The sequence below is a fragment of the Bos grunniens genome, chromosome 9 (assembly GCF_055505025.1).
Source record: "Bos grunniens cultivar Pamir isolate PY7600 chromosome 9, Bosgru_T2T1.0, whole genome shotgun sequence".
Classification (NCBI taxonomy): Eukaryota; Metazoa; Chordata; class Mammalia; order Artiodactyla; family Bovidae; genus Bos; species Bos grunniens.
This window is the reverse complement of record NC_141173.1, coordinates 38679000-38692829: the sequence shown is the minus strand read 5'-3', so window position 1 is coordinate 38692829 and position 13830 is coordinate 38679000. Positions and strand designations below refer to the sequence as shown.

The 13830-nt window shown below is 37.7% G+C and overlaps 1 long non-coding RNA gene across 2 annotated transcripts in view; it reads left to right on the top strand.

The window, feature by feature from the left end:
• LOC147365813 (uncharacterized) overlaps nt 1-13830 on the top strand; it is a 277541-nt gene that overhangs the window by 75840 nt on the left and 187871 nt on the right. Inside the window, exon 2 of one of the 2 annotated variants that reach the window (XR_015132808.1) lies at nt 10734-10995. The exons of the other annotated variant lie outside the window; for it this stretch is intronic. This is a non-coding gene — a long non-coding RNA (uncharacterized LOC147365813). Of the gene's footprint in view, nt 1-10733; nt 10996-13830 lie in introns of those variants that run through there. 2 annotated transcript variants of the gene reach the window in all.

Sequence of the window (13830 nt, the reverse complement as noted above, 5' to 3'; positions counted from 1 at the left end):
CAAAAACAAGTCTCTGTTTTGACCTAATAATATACAAACATCCTTTATACAGTGCAAGTTCTCAGCCTTTTCCAAAAGTAGAGGCATGGTCCTGACATCTCTGTGTTCATCATTGTTGTATGTTAATTACTACTCAAATACAGTCATGGGTCTGTCTGACTATTCTGTAAATCTCTACACTAAATTTCAAAGTTAACCAGCAACAAAATTTGTATAAAATAATAAGAATATGCTTTAAAGAATTGTCCACTTATGCTAATTTCTATTTTAAAAATATTTTTCAAAAACGGACACTGACTTTTTAAATAATTAAATTTATTTATTTTTACTTGAAGGATAATTGCTCTACAATATTGTGTTGACTTCTGCCAGGCATCCACATGAATCACACCTATGTCCCCCTCTCTTGAACCTCCCTCCCCCTTAAACCTCCCTCCCCACCCTACCCTGATAGGTTGTTACAGAGCCCCTGTTTGAGTTCCCTGAGACACATAGCAGATTTCCATTGACCTTATATTTTACATATGGTAATGTACGTTTCCATGTAACTCTCTCCATACACACCACCCTCTCTATCCCCCCCACCACGTCCATAAGTCTGTTCTCTATGTCTGTGTCTCCATCACTGCCCTGCAAATAGGTTCATCAGTACCATCTTTCTAGATTCCATCAGTTCAGTCGCTCAGTCGTGTCCGATTCTTTGCGACCCCACGAATCGCAGCACACCAGGCCTCCCTGTCCATAACCAACTCCCAGAGTCTACCCAAACTCATGTCCATCGAGTCAGTGTTGCCATCCAGCCATCTCATCCTCTCTTGTCCCCTTCTCCTCCTGCCCCCAATCCTTCCCAGCATCAGAGTCTTTTCCAATGAGTCAACTCTTCGCATGAGGTGGCCAAAGTACTGGAGTTTCAGCTTTAGCATCAGTCCTTCCAATGAACACTCAGGACTGATCTTCTTTAGGATGGACTGGTTGGATCTTCTTGCAGTCCAAGGGACTCTCAAGAGTCTTCTCCAACACCACAGTTCAAAAACATCAATTCTTTGGCACTCAGCTTTCTTCACCATCCAACTCTCACATCCATACATGACCACTGGCAAAACCATAGCCTTGACTAGACGGACCTTTGTTGGCAAAGTAATATCTCTGCTTTTAAATATGCTATCTAGGTTGGTCATAACTTTCCTTCCAAGGAGTAAGCGTCTTTTAATTTCATGGCTGCAGTCACCATCTGCAGTGATTTTGGAGCCCAGAAAAATAAAGTCTGACACTGTTTCCAGTATTTCCCCATCTATTTGCCATGAAGTGATGGGACCAGATGCCATGATCTTCGTTTTCTGAATGTTGAGCTTTAAGCCAACTTTTTCACTCTCCACTTTCACTTTCATCAAGAGGCTTTTGAGTTCCTCTTCACTTTCTGCGATAAGGGTGGTGTCATCTGCATATCTGAGGTTATTGATATTTCTTCTGGCAATCTTGATTCCACTTTGTGCTTCAACCAGCCCAGCGTTTCTCATGATGTACTCTGCATATAGGTTAAATAAGCAGGGTGACAATATACAGCCTTGACGTACTTCTTTTCCTATTTGGAACCAGTGTGTTCCGTGTCCAGTTCTAACTGTTGCTTCCTGACCTACATACAGGTTTCTCAAGAGACAGGTCAGATGATCTATATATGTGTTAATACATGACATTTGTGTTTCTCTTTCTGACTTACTTCTCTTTCTGTATAACAGGCTCTAGTTTCATCCACCTCATTAGAACTGACTCAGGCATCTTCCTTTTTACATCTGAATAATATTCCATTGTATATATGTACAGCTTCTTTATACATTCATCTGTTAGTGGACAGCCAGGTCTCTTCAATGTCCTAGCTATTGTAAATAGTGCTGCAATGAACATTGGGGTTGTTTTTGTCCCCTCAGTCAGTCATCTCCAACTCTTTGCCTCTCCATGGACTACAGCATGCTAGGCTTACCTGTCCTTCACTATTTCCTGGAGTTTGCTCAAACTCATGTCCATTGAGTTGGTGATGCCATCCAACCATCTCATTCTCTGTCACGTCCTTCTCCTCCTGCCTTCAATCTTTTCCAGCATCAGAGTCTTTTCCAATGAGTTGGCTCTTCATATAAGATGGACAAAGTATTTGAACTTTAGCTTCAGTATCAGTCCTTCCAATGAATATTCAGGGTTGATTTCCTTTAGGATTGACTAGTTTGTTCTCCTTACTGTCCAAGGGACTCTCAAGAGTCTTCTCCATCACCACAGTTCAAAGGCATCAATTCTTTGGTGCTCAGCCTTTTTTTTTCATTGTCCATCTCTCACATCTGAACATGACGACTGGAAAAACCATAGCTTTGACTGTACAAGCTTTTGTCAGCAAGGTAATATGTCTGGTTTTTAATACATTGGGTACGTGTGTCTTTTTCAATGTTGATTTCCTCAGGGTATATGCCTAGTAGTGGGATTGCTGGGTCATATGGTGGTTTTATTCCTAGTTTTTAAGGAATCCCCATATTGTCTATATTTAGTAGACTATCTCTATATAGTATGCTGCTGCTGCTAAGTCGCTTCAGTTGTGTCCGACTGTGCGACCCCAGAGATGGCAGCCCACCAGGCTCCCCTGTCCCTGGTATTTTCCGGCAAGAACACTGGAGTGGGTTGCCATTTCCTTCTCCAATGCATGAAAGTGAAAAGTGAAAAGTGAAAGTGAAGTTGCTCAGTTGTGTCTGACTCCTAGTGACCCCATGGACTGCAGCCTACCAGGCTCCTCCGTCCATGGGATTTTCCAGGCAAGAGTACTGGAGTGGGGTGCCATTGCCTTCTCCAATATATAGTATACTATATGGTATACTATATATAGTAGTACTGTCTATATATAGTATACTATATATATAGTAGCTGTATCAATTTACATTCCCACCAGTAGTGCAAGAGGGTTCCCTTTTCTCCACACACTCTCCAGAAGTTACTGTTTGTAGATTTTTTTGATAATGGCCCTCCTGAAGGCCATTCTGACCTTAAAGCAGAAAGTAAAGAGGAACTAAAGAGCCTCTTGATGAAAATGAAAGAGGAGAGTTAAAAAGCTGGATTAAAACTCAACACTAAAAACACTAAGATCATGGCATCTGGTCCCGTAACTTCATGGCAAATAGATGGGGAAATAGTGGAAACAGTGAGAGACTTTGTTATTTTGGGCTCCAAAATCACTGCAGACTGTGACTGAAGCCTTGAAATTAAAAGATGCCTGCTCCTTGGAAGAAAATCTATGACCCAACCTAGACAGCATATTAAAAAGCAGAGACATTACTTTGCTGACAAAGGTCCATCTAGTCAAAGCTATGGTTTTTCCAGTAGTCATGTGTGGATGTGAGAGTTGGACTATAAAGAAAGCTGAGTGCCGAAGAATTGATGCTTTTGAATTGTGGTGTTGGAGAAGACTCTTGAGAGTCCCTTGGACTGCAAGGAGATCCAGCCAGTCCATCCTAAAGGAAATCAGTCCTGAATATTCATTAGAAAGACTGATGCTGAAGCTTAAACTGTAATACTTTGGCCACCTGATATGAAGAACTTATTCCTTGGAAAAGACCCAGATATTGGGAGAGAATTAAGGCAGGAGGAGAAGGGGATGACACAGGATGAGATGGTTGGATGGCATCACTGACTCAATGGACATGAGTTTGACCAAGCTCTGGGAGTTGGTGATGGACAGGGAGGCCTGGCGTGCTGCAGTCCATGGGGTCACAAAGAGTCAGACGTGCCTAAATGACTGAACTGTTTCTGACCAGTGTGACGTGATATGTCATTGTAGTTTTGATTTGCATTTTTCTAGTAATGAGCGATGTTGAGTATCTTTTTATGTGTTTATTACCATCTCTATGTCTTCTTTGGAGAAATGTCTGTTTAGGTCTTTTGTCCACTTTTTGATTGGGTTGTTTTTCTTGTTGAGTTGTATGAGCTGCTTGTATATTTTGGAAATTAATCCTTTGTCAGTTGTTTCATTTGCTATTTTTTCTCTCCCATTCTGAGGGCTGTCTTTTCACCTTGTTTATAGTTTCCTTTGCTGTGCAAAAGCTTTTAAGTTTACTTAGGTTCCACTTGAGCTTCCCTGGTGGCTCAAATGGCAGAAAACTTGCCTACAGTACAAGAGACTTAGGTATGATCCCTGGGTCAGGAGGAACTCCCTACTCCCTTTTTCCTGTCCCAGTTTTCTTTCCTGGAGAATTCCATGAACAAAGGGGCTGTATATCCCCTTGTGTCCCAAAGAGTTGAACATGGCTAAGTGATACCCTTCGCATACTCCTGGGCCTTCCCAGGTGGCACTTGTGATAAAGATCCCACCTGCCAATGCAGGAGAATTGTGCATTGTAAGAGATGTGTGTTCAGTCCATGCATTGAGAAGATCCCCTGGAGGAGGAAATGGCAACCTGCTCCAGTATTCTTGCCTAGAGAATCCGATGGACAGAGGAGCCTGGTGGGCTACAGTCCACAGGATCTCAAAGAGTTGTTCGTGGCTGAAATGACTTAGCACAGGTCCCACTTGTTTATTTTTGTTTTTATTTCCATTCCTCTAGGAGGTGGGTCATAGAGGATCTTACTGTGATTTATGTCATAGAATGTTCTGCCTATGTTTTCCTCTAAGAATTTTATAGTTTCTGGTCTAATATTTAGGTTTTTAATCCATTTTGAGTTTATCTTTGTGTGCGGTGTTAGGAGGTGTTCTAATTTCATTCTGTTACATGTAGCAGTCCATTTTCCCAGTAGCAGTTACTGAAGAGACTATCTTTGCCCCATTGTATATTCTTGCCTCCTTTGTCAAAGATAGGGCATCCATAGGTGCATGGGTTTATTTCTGGGCTTTCTATCTTTGCTTTATATTTCTGTTTTTGTGCCAGTACCATACTGTCTTGATGACTGTAGATTTGTAATATAGTCTGGAGTCAGGAGGGTTGATTCCTCCAGCTCCATTCTTCTTTCTCAATGCTTTAGCCATTTGGGGTTTTTGTGTTTCCATATGAATTGTGAGATTTTTTTGTTCTAGTTCTGTGAAAAATGCCAATGGTAATTTGATCGGGATTGCACTGAACATGTAGATTGCATTTGATAGTATAGTCATTTTCACAATATTGATTCTTCCAACTCCAACAGATGGAATATCTCTCCATCTGTTTATTTCATCCTTGATTTCTTTATCAGTGATTTATAGTTTCCTGTATACAGCTCTTTTGTCTCCTTAGTTAGGTTTATTTCTAGGTATTATTTTTGTTGCAGTGGTAAATGGGATTTCCCTTAATTTCTCTTTCTGATTTTTGTTACTGTATAGGAATGTAAGTGATTTCTGGGTATTGATTTTGTGTCTTGCAACTTTGCTAAATTCACTGATTAGCTTTAGTAATTTTCTGATAGTATCTTTAGGGTTTTCTATGTATAGTATCATGTTGTTTGCAAAGAGTGAGAGTGAGGTTTATTCTTTTCCAATCTGGATTCCTTTTATTTCTTTTTCTCCTCTAATTGCCATGGCTAGGGCTTCCAGAACTATGTTGAATAATAATGGTGAGAGTGGGCACCCTTGTCTTGTTCCTGATCTTAGAGGGAATGCTTTCAGTTTCTCACCATTGAGAATAATGTTTTCTGTGGGTTGATCTTATATGGCCTTAATCATGTTGAGGTAGGTGGTTCCTTCTATGCCCATTTTTTGAAGTTTTTTTTTTTTTTTTACATAAATGGGTGCTGAATTTTGTTGAAGGCTTCTGCATCTATTGAGATTATCATATGATTTTTATCTTTCAATTCGTTAATATGGTGTATCACACTGATTGATTTGCATATATTGAAGAATCCTTGCATCCCTGGGATAAACCCAACTTGATCATTGTGTATGATCTTTTTAATGTGTTGTTGAATTCTGTTTGCTAGAGTTTTGTTGAGGATTTTTGCATCTATGTTCATCAGTGATAGTGGCCTATAAATTTTTTTTTTCTTGTGTTGTGTTTGTCTGGTTTTGCTATCAGGATGATGGTGGCCTTGTAGAATGAGTTTGGAAGGGTTCTTTCCTCTGCAATTTTTGGAAAGAGTTTTAGAAGAATAAGCATTGTCTAAATGTTTCATAAAATTTAGCGGTGGCCAAGCCCTGGCCTTGGGTTTTTGTTTTTGGGGAGACTTTTAATCAGTTTAGATTTCAGTGCTTGGAATTGGCTTGTTCATAATTTCTGTTTCTTCATGGTTCAGTCTTGGAAGGTTGAACTTTCTAAGAATCTGTCGCTTTCTTCCAGGTTGTCCATTTTATTGGAATATAGTTGCTCATAATAGTCTCTTATGATCCTTTGTATGTCTGAATTGTCTGTTGCAGCCTCTCCTTTTTCATTTCTAATTTTGTTGATTCTTCTCTCTTTTGCTGAGTCTGGCTAATGGTTTGTCAATTTTGTTTATCTGCTCAAAGAACCAGCTTTTCATTTTATTAATCTTAGCTGTTGTTTCCTTCCTTTCTTTTTCAGTTATTTCTGCTCTGATCTTTATGATTTATTTCCTTCTACTAACTCTGGGTTTATTTTGTTCTTTGTCCAGTTGTTTTAGGTGTAAAGCCAGGTTGTCTATTTGATGTTTTCTTGTTTCTTGAGGTAGGATAATATGTTGCTATACACTTCCCTCTTAGAACTGTTTTGCTGCATCTGGACACTGATTTTTTTAAAAATTATCAAATTAGGAATATTTCACTTGAGTAAATAAATGATAAGTGTTATTAATATATTTTATAATATTGAACAGTTTTTGGTTGTTCCTGGTTAAAACCCACTTTAGTCATTGTGTGGTATTCTTTCAGTATGCTGCTAGGCCTATTTGTTAACATTCATGTAGAACTTTTGCACCTGTATTCAATAAGACTGTCTTCAGTCTTTTGTAAAATAAGTTTTGGGGGAGGCTTTGGTATAAACTGGGCCCCTAAAAACTGTAGGTTACCCTTTTCTGTGCTGTATAACTGTTTAAATAACATAGTGGCGGCTAATTCATAACTGGTCCAGTTAAAGCATAAAACTATCTAGTCTTGGTGTCTGTTTAAATTTATGAGTTTATAGGAACTCATATATTACATTCCGTTTTTCACATTTACTTGATTAAAAGTTGTGAAAAGTAGTTTAATATATTTTTTAAATTTCTTTAGTGTCTGTAGCTATTTTCTCCTCTTTTCTTATATCATGTACTTGATGTGCTTGCTATGTTTTTATGATTAGGCTGGCTAACATCTTGTTTTTTCCTCTCAAGATTTATTGATTTATTTATCTCAAATTTCATTTTGTTATTCTTACATTTTTCTGTTTTCTAATTGATTAATTTATGTTTTGGAGAAGACAATGGCAACCCACTCCAGTACTCTTGCCTGGAAAATCCTGTGGATGGAGGAGCCTGGTAGGCTACAGTCCATGGGGTCACTAAGAATCAGACACGACTGAGCAGCTTCACGTTCACTTTTCACTTTCATGCATTGGGGAAGGAAATGGCAACCCACTCCAGTGTTCTTGCCTGGAGAATCCCAGGGACGGGGGAGCCTGGTGGGCTGCCGTCTATGCGGTCGCACAGAGTTGGACACGACTGAAGTGACTTAGCAGCAGCAGCAATTTATGTTTTAAATTAGTTTCTATTTATTCTTTTTTCAGATTATGCCATTTTTATATTTCTGCCTTCTTGAGTTAAATAGTAAATTCATGATATTCAGTCTTTATTTTAATAATAATCAGTTACTAACAAAATAACTATTATAAGCTGGACTTCAATTTTTTTTGACTACTGCTTTGGCTATATGGCATAAATTCCTTTATATTATATTTTCATGATCATATTGTTACATATAGACCATAAATTTGGTTTTGATTTTCTTTTTGGATACAAGAATAAATAGAACATCTTAAAATTTGAAGATGATTGAATTGTTTTGTCTTCTTGTTTTTTAAAATTTCTAGTTTAGGTTTAGTCTGATTCATTTAAATTTAATTAAATCTAGTTTTTCTATTTCTACTTTAAACATTTTCCTATATTAGCTCTAGGTTTTCTTTCCTTGTGTCTATAAGTATGTATGTATATAGGTATGTGTGTGTGTTTATATCTGTGTCTATATATTTGTGTGTAATGTGTTTGGATAGATAAGTGATGTGTGTCACTTGAAAGAACATATAGTCTGTATTTAGAATATCCAGATCTGATACACTAGTGACATTATTAATTATATCTTTCTTTTAGCTTTTTTACCTGAACTTTATAATTAATTTTGATGTGTCCTGGGCTGAAAGACTAATTTTCTCTTTGATGGGAAATCAAATTTTAAAGGTTATCAAATTCTTTAAGGTATTTGATAACTTTTTACAGATGTGCAATATTAAGATCATCACCTACTTTACTAGTATTATTAAATTATGTAACACATGATCACTTTCTGTACAAAATGTGTTCTTCTAAAGTACTAAATTTTGCATTTGACTTTATCTGCCACTGAAAAACATTTTGATATTTTTCTTGTGTGGAAATATTAAGATCATTAAATTGTGGCTGAGACAATAAAGAGTCTGCACACGGTGCAGGAGACCCCAGCTTGACCCTGGGTTGGGAAGATCATCTGGAGAGGGAAATGGTCCATCCACTCCAGTATTCTTGCCTGGAAAATCCCATGGGTGGAGGAGCCTGGTGGACTGCAGTACATGGGGTCGCACAGAATCAGACAAGTGAGCAACTAACATGTTCTTTCAAGTTACCAGATAAACACATAAGTTAGTCTGGCTGAGTACTTCACATCTATAAAACATTGAGAAAACTGTTTTGCATTTTTACTCTCTAGAAACCTAAAGATTTTATTTTCTAATTTCTGAAATATTTTTCCCTTCATAATCATTCTGAAGATGTAAGTTGGTTATGTTGAGTAGACTGATAGTTTTATAAAGAGACAGATCTTGAACTTAATATACTATTTAACCTTTATCTATTTCATAAACTTTATTGCACTACTAGGTGCATTGTGAGTTCTATTTACATCATTTTTACACAGCAGTTTCTCAAAATGAAAGAAACAGGGTAATAGTAATTTATATTCAAACGTTAATCTGGTTGCTACTACAGGATATTTTACTGTCATTGCAACTGTGTCATCAGAGCCTGCTAGTACTCAAAAAATTTGTTGGTCTTTTCCTGTTTATAAAGTGCAGTTCTAGCAGTATTTATTGACAATGAACTAAAAAAAAATAACTTTTCCTTCATAGCACCGACATATTCAGGTTACCTGTATACTAAAAATAATCGCCATGTTAGCAATGTCTGTGTATTTGTCAAAGGGCTATACAAATACTTTGGCAGTGTATTAGTTTTATGACTTGGTTTGACACATAATTCATTAGATCTTGGAGTTACGTTGTCATTGGAAAGTGCTGCTTAATTCTTTGTCCAGATTTCCCCGATATTCAGAACAGTCTATTACTAATGTAATCTTTAACCATTTGTGTCAGCCATTTGCTATGGCTTTTCAATCTTAACAAATTTTAGTACTACTTTAAAAGAAATGTAGAAAGGAATAATATTTATACATGGAATATTGCACATATGCTTTTGTAAAATTACTGATCAGCATCCCTCCTTTTGAAATACTCTGTTTTCAACTTAATTCCTTTATGTTTTATTTGTGTGTGCTAAGGCGCTTCAGTTATGTCTGACTCTTTGCATCCCTATGGACTGTAGCCCACTAGGCTCCTCTGTCCATGGGATTCTCCAGGCAAGAATCCTGGAGTGGATTGCCATTTCCTCCTCCCATATGTTTTATATATGTCTCCTTAAATTGACGATTGCATTGTTTATTAGCCAATTCACAGCCATAGAGAACTATTATTTTAGTATTTCATTATCAAAACTACCAAGCTGAATGTAATATATGAGGAATCATACATCTAAGTAAAAATACTAACTTTTATTTATTTCTTTATATTTATTTGTTTTAATTGGGGGATAATTACTTTACAATATGGTAATGGTTTTTGCCATGTATCAATGTGAATCAGACACAGGCATACACGTGTCCTCTCCATCCTGACACCCCCACCCACCTCCCTCCCCACTCTATCCCTCCAAGTTATTACAGAGAGACACATCAAACTGGCACTGGTTATCTATTTTATATATGGTAATGTATATGTTTCAATGCTACTCTCTCAAATCATCCCACCCTCTCCTTCTCCCACTAAGCCCAAAAGTCTGTTCTTTATGTCTGTGTGTCCTTTGCTGCACTGCACATAGGATTGTTGGCAATGCAAATCAAAACAGCAATGAGGTATCATCTCACATGGGTCAGAATGGTCATCATCAAAAAGTCTACAAACAATAAACTCTGGAGAGGGTGTGGAAAAAAGGGAACCTCCTTACAGCGTTGGTGGGAATGCATATTGATACAATTACTATGGAAAGCAGTATGGAGATTCCTTAAAACACTAGGAATAAAACTACCAGATGACCCAGAAATCCCACTACTGGGCATATATCCTGAGGAAACCAGAATTGGAAAAGACACAATGTACCCCAGTGTTCATTGCAGCACTATTTACAAGAGCTAGGACATGGAAGCAACCTAGATGTCCATCAGCTGAGTAATGGATAAAGAAGTTGTGGTACATTTAGTTTTGTTTGTTTGTTTGTTTTGAATAATTTTCATCTCATCAATTCATCATCATTTGATTTATGACTCTTGCCACATCTGGGCTTCACAGGTGGCTCAGCGGTAAAGAAACTGCCTGCTAATGCTAGAGACCAAGGAGACATGGGTTCAGTCCCTGGGTGAGGAAGATCCTCTGGAGGAGGAAATGGCAACTCATGCCAGTATTCCTGCATGGCAAATTCCATGGACAGAAGGAGGCTGGAGGGCTACAGTCCATGGGGTCACGAAGAGTTGGACACAACATAGTGACTACGCATTTATGCCACATCCAGAAAAGGTGTTTTTCTAAATAAAGTAAATGTAAATTTGTCTCGGCCATTAGAGTTAAAACTTAAATTAGGGAAATTCTATTTATATTATTATCTAATGGTTTTGAGTCATAAATTTAAAAGTATATTTGATTTAAAATAAAGTGATTGCAAATGATATGTTTAATATATAAATGCTGACATTTTAAATATTTTTTTCACTTCTGGATCATAGTTGGGAAATATCACTTGTTGAAAAAATTAAAAATACAACTACTGTCTGAACAAGCAATCCCAGGTCTGGGTATGTTTCAAAAGGAAATGAATCATTATCTCAAAGAGATATCTGTAACCTGATGTTCATTCCAGCATCATGTATAATCGCAAAGACATAGAAACAACTTAACTGCCCATCAGTGGATGATTGGATAAAGAAAATGTGATATGTATTATATGTATATAGTATATGTATTATTCATTCATATATATTATTCAGCCAGAATAAAAGGAAATCTGCCTTTTGAGACAATGTGGATAGAACTAGACATTTTGCTAAATGACATAAGCCAGAGAAAGACAAATACTGTATCCTCTCATTTAATATATGGAATTAAATCAAAGTCTAGACAGTAGAATATTGGTTGCCAGGGGATAGGGGATGGAGGAATGGAGAGATGCTGAAGAAAGGGTATAGATCTCTGGCCATAAGAGGAATTCATTCTAATGTACAGATGGGTAACTAATGAATAACAATGTATCATATATCTGAAAGTTGTTCAGGGAGTAGAACTTAAAAGTTAATCACCGTGTTAGTTATCTATTTTATATGTAGTAGTGTGTATATGGCCTATATGGAAAAGTAATATAAAAAGGAGTAGATATATGTTTATGTATAACTTTTTCACTTTGCTGTATGCCTGAAATGAACACAACATTGTAAATCAACTCCAATAAAATTTTTTTTTTTAATTAATCACCTCACACACACAAAAATGGTAATTATGTAAGGGGATATAGGTCTTAACTAACCTTATTGTGGTAATGACTTCCTAGTATATACATTATCAAATCATCACATTGATTATACATCTTAAATTTATTATGTTATGTCAGTAATATCTCAATAAAGCTGGACAAATATCACTTATTAAAACATCTTATTTTTCATGATCAGTAAACAACTTGGGAGACGTGAGAATTGTCACATGACCTTGAGCAGCTGAAATAGGCTATGAAGTGAAAGTGGTGAAAGTGTTAGTCGCTCAGCTGTGTCCAACTCTGCAACCCCATGGACTGTAGCCCACCAGGCTCCTCAGTCCATGGAATTCTCCAGGCGAGAGTACTGGCGTGGGTATCCATTCTCTTCTCTAGAGGATCTTTTCAAGCCAGGGATAGAACCCAGGTCTCCTGTGGTTCTTGCATTGGCTGGCAAAGTCTTTACCATACTCTTCCCAAATAGACAAGTCTGCCAGTCACTCAGTTGGATGCCATGGTAAGTTTGATTTGCTGTAAACATTTTAGAACACTTAATTTTAAATGTTTTGAATCTTTCCACAGCCCCCAGTATTCCCAGTGAATTCATTTCCTAAGGCTGCTGTAGCAACACAAGTACTACAAACTCAATGTCTTAACACAACAGAAATTTTTTCTCTCACAGTTCTGGAATCTAGAAGTCTGAAACCAAGGTGTGGGGGTGTGCTTTCTCTGAGTGCTCTAGAAGCAGCTCCATTCATGCCTCTGCTGGCTTGTGGTGGTTTGTCAATATCTTCCTTTAGTCCCTACCTCTGTCTTCACATGGCCATCTTCCTTCTTTGTGTGTCTGTTTCTGTGTCTTCTCTTTTTATAAGGACAACAATCATATTGGATTTAGGGCCTACCCTAATCTAGTATGAAGTGAAGTGTTAGTTATTCAGTCGTGTCTGACTCTTTGTGACCCCATGGACTGTAGCCCACCAGGCTCCTCAGTCCATGGAATTCTCCCGGCAAGAATACTGGAGTGAGTAGCCATTCCCTTCTCCAGGGGATCGTCCTGATCCAGGGATTGAAGCTGGGTCTCCTGCATTACAGGCATACTCTTTATTGTCTGAGCCACCAGGGAAGCCCCAATCCACTATGATCTCATCTTAATTACAACTGCAAAGATTCTATTTCCAAATAAAGCCACATTCTGAGGTTTCAAGAGCGACATGGAGTTTGGGGGAAGGACACACTGTTCAACACAGTAGACCCAGTATGTACAGCCTCCAATTGTGTATCTCCTCCTTTGCTTACCAAGATATTTTGCTCTTTTCATCAAGCACCCTAAGATGTACCATCTGTATATTTGTCCATACCCTTTTACTTTGACTGCCATGGCACACTTGGCTATCCATTTATGGTAAATGGAGGAAAAGAAGAGCACAGAGGAGCAGGAAGGACTACAGGGAAGTACGGTGTGCTCTAGAGGAACTGAGAAAAAAACCCCTTTAAGTTAGCAAATTATTTTTCTGTCATTATGTTTTATTTTTATATTAGTCAATGTATACCCTGCTCTGAAGCTTGGTCCAGAGAGGGAGAAGAGGTAAAGGCCCATTACAGGTCCCTGGGAACCATCTGTCCTGTGCTATGTACCATACCACTCTGAGATTCAAAAGTACATTTTGACATTCCATCAATGAAGATATTAGTTAAAATTCATTCTACTCTTGAAAATGGTCGTATTGATTCTCTCCTTTCATCTTTGCCTTTATACTGCTGTTGTTTAATTTTAGTGTCCTCAACCCCTTCAACATCCAAGGCTCACACTTCCCACTAACATTTTCATATTAAAAACAAACAAAAGAAAAAACACTCACACTTGCCAATTGATGATTCTGTTCTCTCAGTTAGTAATTATCAGCTCTTTTTAAAAACTTCACTTTT